Raw genomic sequence first — 12799 nt, forward strand, 5'->3', positions numbered from 1 at the left:
CTGACTCACAAGATCCCCAGATGATTCATGATGCTTTAAAGTTTAAGGAACACTAATAAACACTCTACTGCTTCCCAGTTCCTCTCCAGCCACTCAGCCCATTGCCAAGGATCCTGGAAATCACTTTATCAATTTCAACCACAGACACAAAACTGGTCAAAAGATATGAAGAGATGTATTGCCAGGAATTGGCTTCCAAGATCATTGCGCTGACTGGATGAGTCCTAAATCCACAGGCCAGACCATCAGGAAGAGAAGGCTACACAGCTGAAGATGCTGTCTCAGGTAAAACTTCTGCTCAGGGAAGCCTCAGCTCTGCCTTTAAGAACTTTCAATGGATTCAATCAGATCCACTCAGATTATCTGGGATACTCTCCCTTAGAGTCAACTAACATGGGCTTTAATCACATCCACAAAACAACTTTATAGCAATACTGAGATTTAAGTTTGGTACATAAATCACATAAAACTGACCACTGCAACCACTAAGGTTGTTTGACTTCGTAATAGAACCCACTGCTAGCACCTTCCCTTTTAGGATCAACCAGAGCAAACAGTATTTCCTAATGAAAATAGGAGTCAGTGTGACAAGTCATGAACTCTGCCTCCTTCAATTTTCATCACTGCCTTCCCTTTCCCTAGGTGTTCATAAATCACCATAATAAGAAGGCGACAAGAAACTTCACCTTCTCTAAGAGGGGCTATCAGCTTATGAAATGCTACAAAGGGTCTTTATCATTTGTGGGTCCAGACACTTTTTACACATCTTCTAATCTGTGTAATTATAAATAATTATTACCTCCATGAGCTGGACTCTGGACTTCAAATAATGCACCCTAAGATTGTGTGCCAATTTTTAGCAGCCAGATCACATTATTTATTTTAAGCTTGAAGTCTACTGGCTAATTCTCCACGCAAATTCCTAAAAGACTAGATTTCCCCCTAGTTCATACCTGTACTGTTAATTATTTGAGCCCAATTTGAAACTTCCCACTTCTTCCTTTATTCATTATTTAATAGATATGCCAATCCCAGGACATACAGTCAATGAACTTTCAGTCAGATGGGTGAGTAAAACCATGTGAAAAATAATGTAATAAAGATAAGTACAGGGGCACCTGGGTGGCTCAGTGGGTTAAGCCTCTGTCTTCAGCTCAGATCCTGGGATCAAGCCCCGCATCAAACTCTCTGCTCAGCAGGGAGCCTTCCCCCTCTCTCTCTGCCTGCCTCTCTACCTAGTTGTGATCTCTCTTTGTCAAATAAATAAATAAAATCTTTTTTAAAAAAAGATAAGTACAAAGTCAAAGTAAATTTCATTAATTTTGACTCATTCTTATAACCTACAAAAATTATAACTAGTGGAGCTTTTGTTTTCAAGTTTATAACTACCCAACCCAGGTTCATGTTAACCACAAATTTAATAAGCAAGTCTTATACTGTTGTCCAAATCATTACTAATATTTTAATAGCATTGGTTGATATCTCAGACTCAACGCTCTTTGGGTTTAATTATCGTAGCCTGTTGAATAGCAGTGCCCAAAAAGTAGGTCCCCATTCTAGCCCCTGGAATATGTGCACATGACCTTATTTGAAAAAAGAGGCTTTGCAGATATAATTAATTTATAAGGACCTCAAGATGAGACCATCATGGATTACGGGGCGGGAGGGAGTTCTATATTTACTTACGAGTGTCCTTATAAGAGACACCCAGGGGAGACAGAGAAAAGAGAGGGCCATGTGAAGATGGAGGCAGAGATTACAGTAACACAGCCACAAGTCACGGAATACATGTAGCCACCAGAAAGGAAAAGAAGGAAGGAAGGAGTCTCCCCTAGGGCCTTCAGAGGAAACACAATCCTCCAGATACCTTGATTTTGGACCTCTGGCTTCCAGAACTGTGATAGAGTCCCATCTGTTTTGTCTTAAGCCACCAAGTTTGGGTGATTTGTTACAGCAGTCCTAGGAAATTAATACTATATGTTTAACCACTACCTATTGTGCATCTCCTTGTTATGTATATTAATAGCACTTAGATGTTGCATGAAGAGGGCCACCAAAGGAGCATACAGACCTTGGAGACTCAAGGTTGGGAGTCAGGTTAAAGAAGAAAGCTATTAGTGACAAGAGTGTTGACTTGATTTTGTCCAATGAGCAGCCATAGGCTCTTGATTAAAGCAGGGTTTTTTAAAGGTGAAACTGTAAATAATGGTGGTATCTATGGGTAGGAAAGCAGAGAGGGGTTTCTGAAGTCAGGATACCATTAGACATACAGTTTCAATAGTCCAGACATTAGATGAAGGCAGTGTCAGAGGAAAAACCAATGGGATTTCATGTACTAAACAGAGAATTTCAACCAGTTATCAAAATCAGAGCAGGAAAAAAAAAACCCTCTGTCCAAACTGGGAACACTGGAAAGAAAAGCCAGCTTGATGGGTAGATTTAGCCAGCGTGCATTTGCATTTCTCAGGCCTGCACCTTGTTGACACATGAACGAATTGCCTGGATCTTCAATATCAGTGAGAGAAGTCAGGAATCTATCTCAGTAGATAAGGAGTATCTTTGCCCTTCAACTTACTGATTTTCCATTCTGGCCTTCCACCTCTCCTCATACCAACGTTCACCCTCGCAGTCACTCTCCCTGGGACACTCAGTAACTATGAAATAACCATCTGGTCATGACGACAAGTTCTGATCCATGTGTCCAGTGACTGGATGTGCGTCACCTTAACAGGAGCCATGCAGCAGGAGTCATGAAACTCAAAGAGTGGGAACAACAAAAAAAAAAAGTGTAACTTGCTCCACCTCTCTGCTCAAGAGATTTTTCAACAGAACTTATATGGTGGGGGAGCACGAGTGTCATGGAATCAGTAGATGTTTTAGCCCAGTGAAATGAAGAGTTGTGAGAAGAAACGGGATAGCAGGCAGGGGGAGGGAGACAGGCAGGCAGAAGCACCAAGAACCCATTTATATTTGTCGAGCACATTTACTCTAAGCTTAACAATCTTTAACTGCAATTTGATTTAAAATTTCTTTAATTTTATAAAAATTGTACTATATTTTTGTAAATTTTGTAAATTCTGGTAGTCCATTAGAGACAAGAATCTATTAAAATAGCATGCAGTAAAAGGTGTACGATTGAATCAGACCCAAAATCAGGGTCAACCAAGGTGCTGGGACAGAACTATATAGGGTTGAGGGAGGACCCCTCATTAAGAGCATTAGTAGTAAGAATCAAGATAGAAAGAGTTAATTCATTTCAGAAATGTTTACTTTTATTTAATTATTCACACACAAAAATAAGTGCATGGAAAACTGGTAAAATCTGAAAAAGATCTGTGGATTGTACCACTGTCAACTCCCTGATTGATACTATACTTTAGTTAGGTAAGACGTTACTACTGGGGAGAACTGGGTGAAGGACATCTCTGTACTATTTTTACAAGTTCCTATGAATCTATAATTATTTCAAAATAAAAATTTTTTGAAAAGGGGAGCCCTCCTACACTGTTGGTGGGAATGCAAGCTGATGCAACCATGCTGGAAAACAGCATGGATGTTCCTCAAAAAGTTGAAAATAGAGATACCCTACAACCCAGCAATCTCACTACTGGGTATTTACCCTAAAGATACAAATGTAGTGATCTGAAGGGGCACACACACCTGAATATTTATGGCAGCAATGTCCACAATAGCCAAACTATAGAAAGAAACTAGATGTCCGCCAACAGATGAATGGATAAAGAAGATGTGATATATATATATGTGTGTGTATGTATATATATGTGTGTATATATATACACATATATACACACAATGGAATACTATGCAGCCATCAAAAGAAATGCAATCTTGCTTTTTGCGACAATGTGGATGGAACTAGAGGGTATTATGCTGAGCGAAATAAGTTAATCAGAGAAAGACAATTATCATATGATCTCCCTGATAGGAGGAATTTGAGAGGCAACATGGGGGGTTTGGGGGGTAGGGAAGGAAAAAATGAAACAAGATGGGACCGGGAGGGAAACAAACCATAAGAGACTCTTAATCTCACAAAACAAACTGAGGGTTGCTGGGCAGAGGGCAGTATGGAGAGGGTGGTTGGGTTATGGACACTGGGGAGGGTATGTGCTATGGGGAGTGCTGTGAAGTGTGTAAACCTGGCGATTCACAGACCTGTACCCCTGGGGCTAATAATACATTATATATTAATAAAAAAATAAAAAAAATTAAAGAAAAAAAAGTTTTTTGAAAAGGGATTTGAGAATAGGAGTGTTACTGAGAGTCTGATCCACCCAAGATAGAAAATGATCTGATTCTGGGACCACTGTCAAAAGTTCTAAGCATATCCCTAGGAGGAAGGGTGATCCATGCAGCTTCCTCAAAGTCCTAGAAATCAAGTCTCCTCCCTGGCAGCTCCTTTAACTCTTCCCAGGATGCCCACACCAGCAGCACACGTAAGAAGCCATGGCAAACACTGGACTCTGACTCAGGAAATTCTTCTTCCAGAATGCCTCCGCACAGCCTGCTTGGAGCCTTCTCACACATCACACGTGGTTCTCCATTCTCTTGGCTTCTCACCTTGGCTCCCTCTCTGCTTGCTTCCCAGGGTGGAGCTGGTAACAGTGCCCCAGACTCTTGGTACTGACCTAAGACTTTGTGGATCAAGACCCAGACAACCCCCTGTCTGCTCCAAACGCTGATGTGTTTCCGAAAAAGGAGCCTAAGGCCATGTGACCTGGAGTCCAGAAGGACTTGTTCCCTATTCATCCAATCCAAATCATTTTTTTAAATGTCTTTGTTCTGGTTTTATGCTCATCTAGCAACAAGTGATCATGACGTGGACTTTCAAGTGGGTTTTCTCACTGGAAGGAAGTGACCAGAGAAAATAACCATTTATTACCACAGTTATTACATATCTCTTATTGCACGTAACTCAATTTCCATTCTGGTTTCAGCAGGACTTAAGTCAGTCCCTCAGTATAGAATCTATAATTCCAGAGCCAGGCTGCTTGAGTTTAGTACTGGCACTGCCTTCACCAGCTCGGAGACCTTGGATATTACCACATACTTGCTATGGGACCTCAGGCAAGAATCTCATTTCTCTGAAGCATTTTTTGTTCCTCCTCTGTTAAGTGGGCATAATAACAGAATTTACCTCATAGGGCTATTGAAAGCATTTAATAGAGGAACATATCTAAAGTACTTAGAGCTGTGCCCACACATAGGAAGGGTTATGTTGCCATTATTATTACTGCCTGGAAATTAATGAAATAAATGTTGAGGCCTGTAAAGCTAGAAGGCAGACCCTATAACCATAAGAACTGAGTTACCCCCAAACACTGACACAACAGCAGCCCCAAGCTGAGGAATAAGCCAGCCTCAGAGACTTCCCTTGCCCCCAAATCTGCATGGTGATAAAGAAAAGACACAAGCCAATGCTTAAGTTTTGCCTTTCAAGGTCAAAACCACTTGGCTAGAGATTCAAGGCAGAGAAATGGTCTGCTAGTTCAGACAAATCTGTTATTCTGATAAACTGATCCACACATGGAATAAGAAGAGTTCTAAAGACAATCCATGTAATATTATCTGAAAATATCCCCTGTAGCAGTGTTTTGAGAAATACTGCTTGAGAAAGAACTAGAAAGTATCAGTACTTGCGTTTACATGGGACTAAGGGAAATGAAACTGTTGCAGGCTCTATCCATATGATAACAAACCAACTATACAAGAAAGTTGACTGAAGAAACTAATAAATAATCCAGTTAACTTGCCAGTTTAGTAAAAGATTCAGTTAATTTCCTGTTCAATTCAGTCAAAAGTATTCAACATGTTTTGCTATAATAACAGACTACCTGTAGCTCACTTGCCAAAAAAATTAAAATGGCAGTTCACCCAGGGAAAGAGACAATGGTTAGAAAGTGATTACATTATTTCATAAAATTACCAACACAAACAAAAATTAGGTACAGAAAGAGCTTGGAAAGTGAAGTCAAGCAATAGCAGTTGCCATATCATTGTTGCCCCAAAATGTGATTCTGGCTAAGTTGCATAAACAGAAGACATACCCTAGAGTCATAGCATAATTAATAAATATCAAAGTAACAGCTGAGTCAGAGCAGGTAATTGGGTAATTAGGCAGGGACATCTGGATGGTACTGATTCCCTTAAGTCAACTGAGAAAGTGGTAAGGTGCCTCCCTGGAGAGACATAGACATGACTGAAAACCTCTTCTGTTTTTCCCTGCTGGGAGTCACAAATGCAAAAGTGCTATTGTCTATATTATATACAGATCTAGAGCTTCTGAAGTTGGCAAAAGAAAACCAGAGATAGAAAAAAAGAATACATTTCCAGGGATCAACGTGACCGAATAGAACTCATCCTAACTGTCCATTCATGAGCATGTTGGGTGGGGGGTAGCCTGGAGAATGGCACTAGTACACAGAAGTGCCAAGTAACAATAGCCTAGATAGGCTGGGCGCTTACTATGTGCCAGGCACTCTTCTACGCACTCTCATACATTAACTCCTTTATATCTCAGGAGAGTAGTGTAATCAGCTCCACTTTACAGATGAGGAAACCAAGGTATGGAAAGATTAAGTAACTTTCCCAAGATCCCCAGTGAATAAGAAGGAGAGCTGGGATATTTTATCTAGGCAGTATAGCATCAGAGTTTATTTACTTGAATACTGTGTTATGGGGCCAAACAAAAGAACCCCCTTAAATAATGCACTATGGGGTCAAATGAGAAACTAAGGAATCTATCAAGTCCTCTTTGCCTTTGAAGTGCCTCCAACAAGAAGGCCAGCGTTTGCAAAGGGGCACTCATCTGGACCGGTGGAGCAAACCCAATGACATCAAAAGACTTGGAAGGGGAAAGTTAGGAAGAAGTTGGTATTGTGAAAAAATACTCACCAAGCATCACTCTCCCTTTCATAAACCTTGGATCACTCTCCCTTTCATAAACTTGGCATAGCCTCGACAGGCCGACCACATCCACAGGATGCCATGCCTGTGAGGCACAGCAAATACTCTAAAGTGGTTCCTGGCAGGGTAGAAGAAAGGTCAGACTTACAAATCAGCAATAATGAAGGGCAACGGCCTGCCTGCAGCCCTGCCAGGCCCTGCGAACTGTGGGTAGCTCTTAGCACCTGTGAGGCCCTCACGCCAGGGCGAGGCAGGCAAGGTCCCCTCTCCAATTTCAGAGAGATTTGGAAGGAGGTAAAGGGTGAGGAAGCCTGTTGTGCGCAGAAAAGATCTCATCACAGGGAAAAGCTATACCCACCTGAAAGGGAGAAGTATTTAGCATTAGCGAATAACAGAATACTCTGGGAGCAGAGGAACAACAGAGTACAACCCTCAGAGAACAGTCCAAAAAGAACCAAAACGGAGATAAGTGCCATTATTTAGAAAGAGGGAAAAAAATGTCTATTTTAAAAAATAGTCCTATACCCAGCTGCATTTTTAAAATGGCTAAAATCTGAAAGTGTATTCACAAAAGGAATACACTGGAAAACCAGAGAGGTGTCCTGTGTCTGCTCAGAGTTCCCATTGGACCCTTCTAAGGAAGAGGGAGGCCTATTCTGTCCTTTGTCCTCAGAAGCAGTGTCCTGAGCAGGTAAGGGCAGCACCACCCAAGCCACACGGAGCCTATAAGGGAAGGAGGAGGACAGTGAAGGTAAACCAGCTGTCCCTCACTGGGTTAGAAAAACTTCCGCAGAACCTTTCCAATGACAGTACATGCTGAACACACCAAAGAGAAAGGTCCCGTTGCTGTGGGATTGGAGAGTATTCTCTCCTCTTCCTTGAAATGAGGCAAACACTGAGGGATGCCACATGAAAATGAGGACGCGGGAGGGAGGGAGGATCCTGATGGAGCTTGTGTATGCAACATATGGAATAAGTTACTGAAGAAAGTGGCTTGAACAGAGTGTCTAAAAGTTGAGGAAGAGCACTCATATGCTTCTTTTGGAGACAGAGAAGATTGAGGGCGTGGTGAAAAAATAGCAAAATGGGATTAAGATAAACCGAAAACAGAGGAGAAAATATTGGGCCAGATGAGCTTTCACCCTCCCTATAATGATTTATGTACTTATGAATAGCTAGGCTGGACTTGATTTCTGGGGGTGAAAGTTGCTGGTGAACCTGCACAAAGCCAGCACTTCTACAGGAATTCTAGGCGGATCAACAGTTCTACAGGCTGACCGAACACCAGACTTTCATGGTGATGAGGTTCAGTATTTACATGGGACTAACCACTACTAAGTCTCAGACTTGAGTGCCTCACTCTCAGGAGAGGAGAAGATGGAGGGGAGGGAGGAGGGAGAAGTCAAAAGAGAAGGAGAGAAGCTGATTATACAGAAATCTGAGGAAAGAAGGGGCTCCCTTTTTTTTTTTTTTTTTTGAATGCTCTAGTCAAGTCTTTCTTCTCTGTTCTAGAAAAGAGCAGTTTCTGTCTCATTTATGACTTATAGGTATCAGAAGTCAGGAGAGACCCAACTAGATCTAACTGGTGGCTTCCATAATAGTTTGGACCAGAGAGGGTTGGGCAGAATAAAGACAGCACATTGGTGAGCTAAATGTCAGTGTATCTAACTATCGAATTGTCCACAGGGCTAAGCGGGAGCCAGGATGGTAAGGAAATAAAATGTAAGATTGAGAAATTTGGTGTCAAGCGTCAAGTGCTGGACGGGGAGATTGAGAGAATACAGACTTATCAAGTTTAAGGCCCAAAGAGTCAAAAGTTTTGACTCTGAAAGATTTACTAAGGGGTGAGATCCATGGAAGGATTCATGAAATCAATGTAGTCCATTTTTCTCCAGAATTAAAAATAAATAAATAAAATAGGATAGAACAGACTAGGCTAAGATAGGATAAGATATAAAATAAACTATAGTAGACTATACTAGAAGAGTGAATTATATTCTGTACTAAGAATAAATATTGTGCAATGAAATTTTTAATTCAGGGATATTTGTGTCTGTGTGCACACATGCACTGGGTCGTTATATAAAATACACATCTTGGGGCACATGGGTGGCTCAATGGTTAAGCATCACCTTTGGCTCTGGTCATGATCCCAGCATCCTGGGATCGAGCCCTGTGGGCTCCTGGCTCAGCGGCGAGTCTGCTTCTCCCTCTCTCTCTGCCTTTCCCCTTTCTCTCTATCTCTCTATCTCTCTGTCTCAAATAAATAAAATCCTTAAAAAATTGTTTAAATAAAATAAAATATACATCTTACCATGTGTATTTACCAAAAAAGTCTGAAGCCACTAGTAAATAAAGGCTTCAAGGGAAATGGGGGAGGAGGGAGGAAAGAATTGTAAAATTCATGAAAATTAGATTTCTCTGCAAATACAACAGTTTTAATGCCCTCCTTGAAGAATGGAAGCCCAAAGAAACAAAATAAAGTGCCCAAAGTTCTAGGGTTCATGACAATGCAGAAACTGCAATCTTCATGCCTGTACTAAGCGCCTAGCATTAAGTTTTTGATTGCCAAGGGATCTATTTCATAAGACATCCATCTTAAATAAAGGTTTTGTCTGCTGTGTGACACAGCTACCAGCAGAACAGCCAGATAAGGAATTAGGCTTCCCTTCCCCCCACTTTCCCACCTTCGCTGCCTTCAGAGACCTCTGGGTAACCCAAATAACTGAGCACCTCAGTGACCCTCCTTCTCCCTTCCCACACCCTAATTCCTGCTCTTATGCTTTAAATTAGCTAATAAAGAGTGAATTTGCAAACCTTAGACATCCTACACTCAGTCCCTAATGAAAGCAGAATTCCAGGTTCATTCTCTCTCTCTCTGTCTCTCTCTCTCTCTCTCTCCCTCTCTCCACCTCACCCCTTTGATTTGACTTCACTGGGTGACCTTTGGGTGTGCCATAATCCCCTCAGGATTCCTGAGAAATGAACCCTCGTCTTCAACATCCCTTGCCGGTTTTGCTGAAGTGGGTCAGAGTAAAAACTATAAGGATCAATGTAGCCACAACGTTGGCCCAGGCTGGGGACATGTCTGCAGAGGCCCCCTACAAATAATACCAGCTGGGCCTGGCTAGTGCCACAGGCATTTTTAGCCAAGAGTTATCACAGTATAAGCTGGGACAACACAACAATGCCAGTAAATGCTTGTTTTCCCCTAAACTGTAAGGGAAACGGGTTGAGAGAGGAGGCATAGGAGGAAAGGGAGGCACCGCAAGACAAACTTCTGCTTTGAGGACTGTCTTGGGCCAGTTCTACCACTAAGCTGGACAACAGACTGGTAATGACAAGTCTCTGTTCTGCCACCCACCTAACTTAGGCACTCAAGTTCCATAACCCGCAGTATTTTTCCTCTGTCAATTGGCACCAAATACTTGAACTAAACCCCACTGAGGGCTACCAGCATCCATTCCCTTCTGTTTGTTTCCTAACAGTAGCCAGACTTTATCTCCTTCCTCCATGTGACCCAAGGGCAATGGACTCCACACCCAGCTCCAACACTGGATCCTGACTGATCTATGCCAATCCCAGTAATTCCACCCTTCCTTTCCAGTAATTGGCTCAGGTACCCAAGCCAATCACTGTAGGCCACCCCTGCATTCTCTCACTCTCTTATGCAATGGACACACTGCCTATGCTGGCTAATCAGGAGATGAGAATGACTTCTTTTCCATGGTTGGGTAAGAAATTTTTCCTCTCCAGGGTGCCTGGGTGGCTCAGTGGGTTAAAGCCCCCGCCTTCAGCTCAGGGCATGATCCCAGGGTCCTGGGATCAATCTCCGCATTGGGCTCTCTGCTCTACGGGGAGCCTGCTTCCCCCTCTCTCTGCCTGCCTCTTTGCCTACTTGTGATCTCTGTCAAATAAATAAATAAGTATTTTTAAAAAGAGACATTTTTCTTCTTTTCTTCTTTACATGAATAATGAAATAGGTAACTCCAGTTGCTACTGACAGAGTTCTTACTACCATGAGGGAAAGTAGCTTTGGCTGGAACTGAAGCCCTGGACGGAAGAGTAGAAAGAGAGGACTAACCGAATCCTCACCAACCTGATGGACTAACAACCATGAGAACACCATACCTCTGGATTTACAGTTGAGACCATTTTAATTTTCCTTATTGATTAATGCAGTTTTTGAGTCAGGTTTTCAGTTGCTCCCTGCTGACTGAACCATAATGCAGTAAGGCAAGAGTGAAGATTAGATATCTATGTAAAAACATGTTATAAACTGCAGAAAATATATACAAATTTTCTCAAAATTATGAAGTTTCAACTAACCTAGATAGAAGATTTTTTAGGAAAAGTCTTAACTACTATGAGCCTCACCTCCTTTCTTTTGGGATATATTTGCCCTCTGTCCTGACCTCTGAACAGGGATTGTATTCTGTAACAGCACCTAGTGCATTATCAACACTTAATAAATGCAAAATAATGTTGTGTTAACTACAAATTGCCAGCAGATGTTCTTAAGGCTTTGGAACCTTCAGGTGAAACTGATTGCACAAAGTAGTAGTTGAATTATTACATCATCCATCTCAGTAATGAAGACTGTCTGTCTCAGCACTGAGATTTCAGGTTAGACTGTTGCTGCAGGGTTTAAGGTTTAAGGTTTAAGGTTTATTCATGCTCAATATGCATCCCCAAAGGCAGGTTTTGGGAAGAGCCAACAATCAGCTTTTCTGTACATCACCATCTTGAATTATTTTGTTCAAAGACAAAGCTCAGCATCCAAAACAAGATGTCAAACAAGAAGACGTCAAAAAAAGAAGTTTCAGGCTAAAATGAAGTTTAGGAAGACAAGTACTCACAGCAATGCAGACAAGTAACCAGGAGCATTACCCATAAGTGGTTAATAAGAAGACAGAATGGCAAGGTTCTTTAGAAGAGCTAGAAAGAATAATCTCGAGATTCTTGCACCCTCAGAAAATATTCCTCCCACCCAGTGAGTTTTAACCCTGTCTGTTGATTCAAATCACCTGTGGAGGGTTTTTTGGGGAGGGGGATGATTAGTACCATATGTCCCTGAACCCTACCCCAGCTAATTAAATCAAAATTCCTGGGGGAGTACCAACATCATTAATAACACCACTAATATCACCTAGGAACCCACTAGAAATGCAGAATCTCAAGCTCTACTCAAACCCCCATCCAAGACCCACTGAATCAGGATTTGCATCTCAACAAGATCCCCAAGTGATTCTTCTGCCCATTAAAGCTGAGATACAGCAAGTTCAGGAAACAAAGTTTCTTTTTACTCTCCTAACAGTTCCAGTGCTAACAGTGTGGAGTAGTGGGGAAGCCTGACTCCACAGAGTCATTCAGCGACCCAGGTTCTTTCTTTTATGTTGCTCTGTCTTCCCTAGGACATTGCTAACTACTGCCTGGATTACTGCGGGGTCCTAACAGCAGCAGGGGAAGAGAGCACTGGAGGAGACCCTTTGATTGCCCTGACGTCTAACACCAGAACTACTATGCAATATTGCTGCTCTGAAATTTTTTACAGGATCACATCTAAGTCAAAGGACGTTGAGAAATCTAGTCTACTTATGTGTCTAGGAAGGAGGAGAGGACAAATTTTGGTGAACAAAGATCAGTCTCCATGTTGGACACATAGTAAATGCCCAATAAATGACAGCCATTACCAGAGTTATTATCATTAACCAGGACATATGTTTTACTAGCTTAGAATACAAACAGTGTTGCATTTATTTTATTATTCTAGTGAATTGCTTGAGACCCAAAGACCTTATCAGCAGGAAGTCTGGAACTCCTTCCTTAAGGCCCTTCTCATTCCTCCATTCCTACATGGTCCAACATCCTACAG

The sequence above is a fragment of the Enhydra lutris genome, unplaced genomic scaffold, assembly GCF_002288905.1.
Source record: "Enhydra lutris kenyoni isolate GAN:26980312 unplaced genomic scaffold, ASM228890v2 scaffoldscaffold14, whole genome shotgun sequence".
In the NCBI taxonomy this organism is placed as follows: Eukaryota; Metazoa; Chordata; class Mammalia; order Carnivora; family Mustelidae; genus Enhydra; species Enhydra lutris.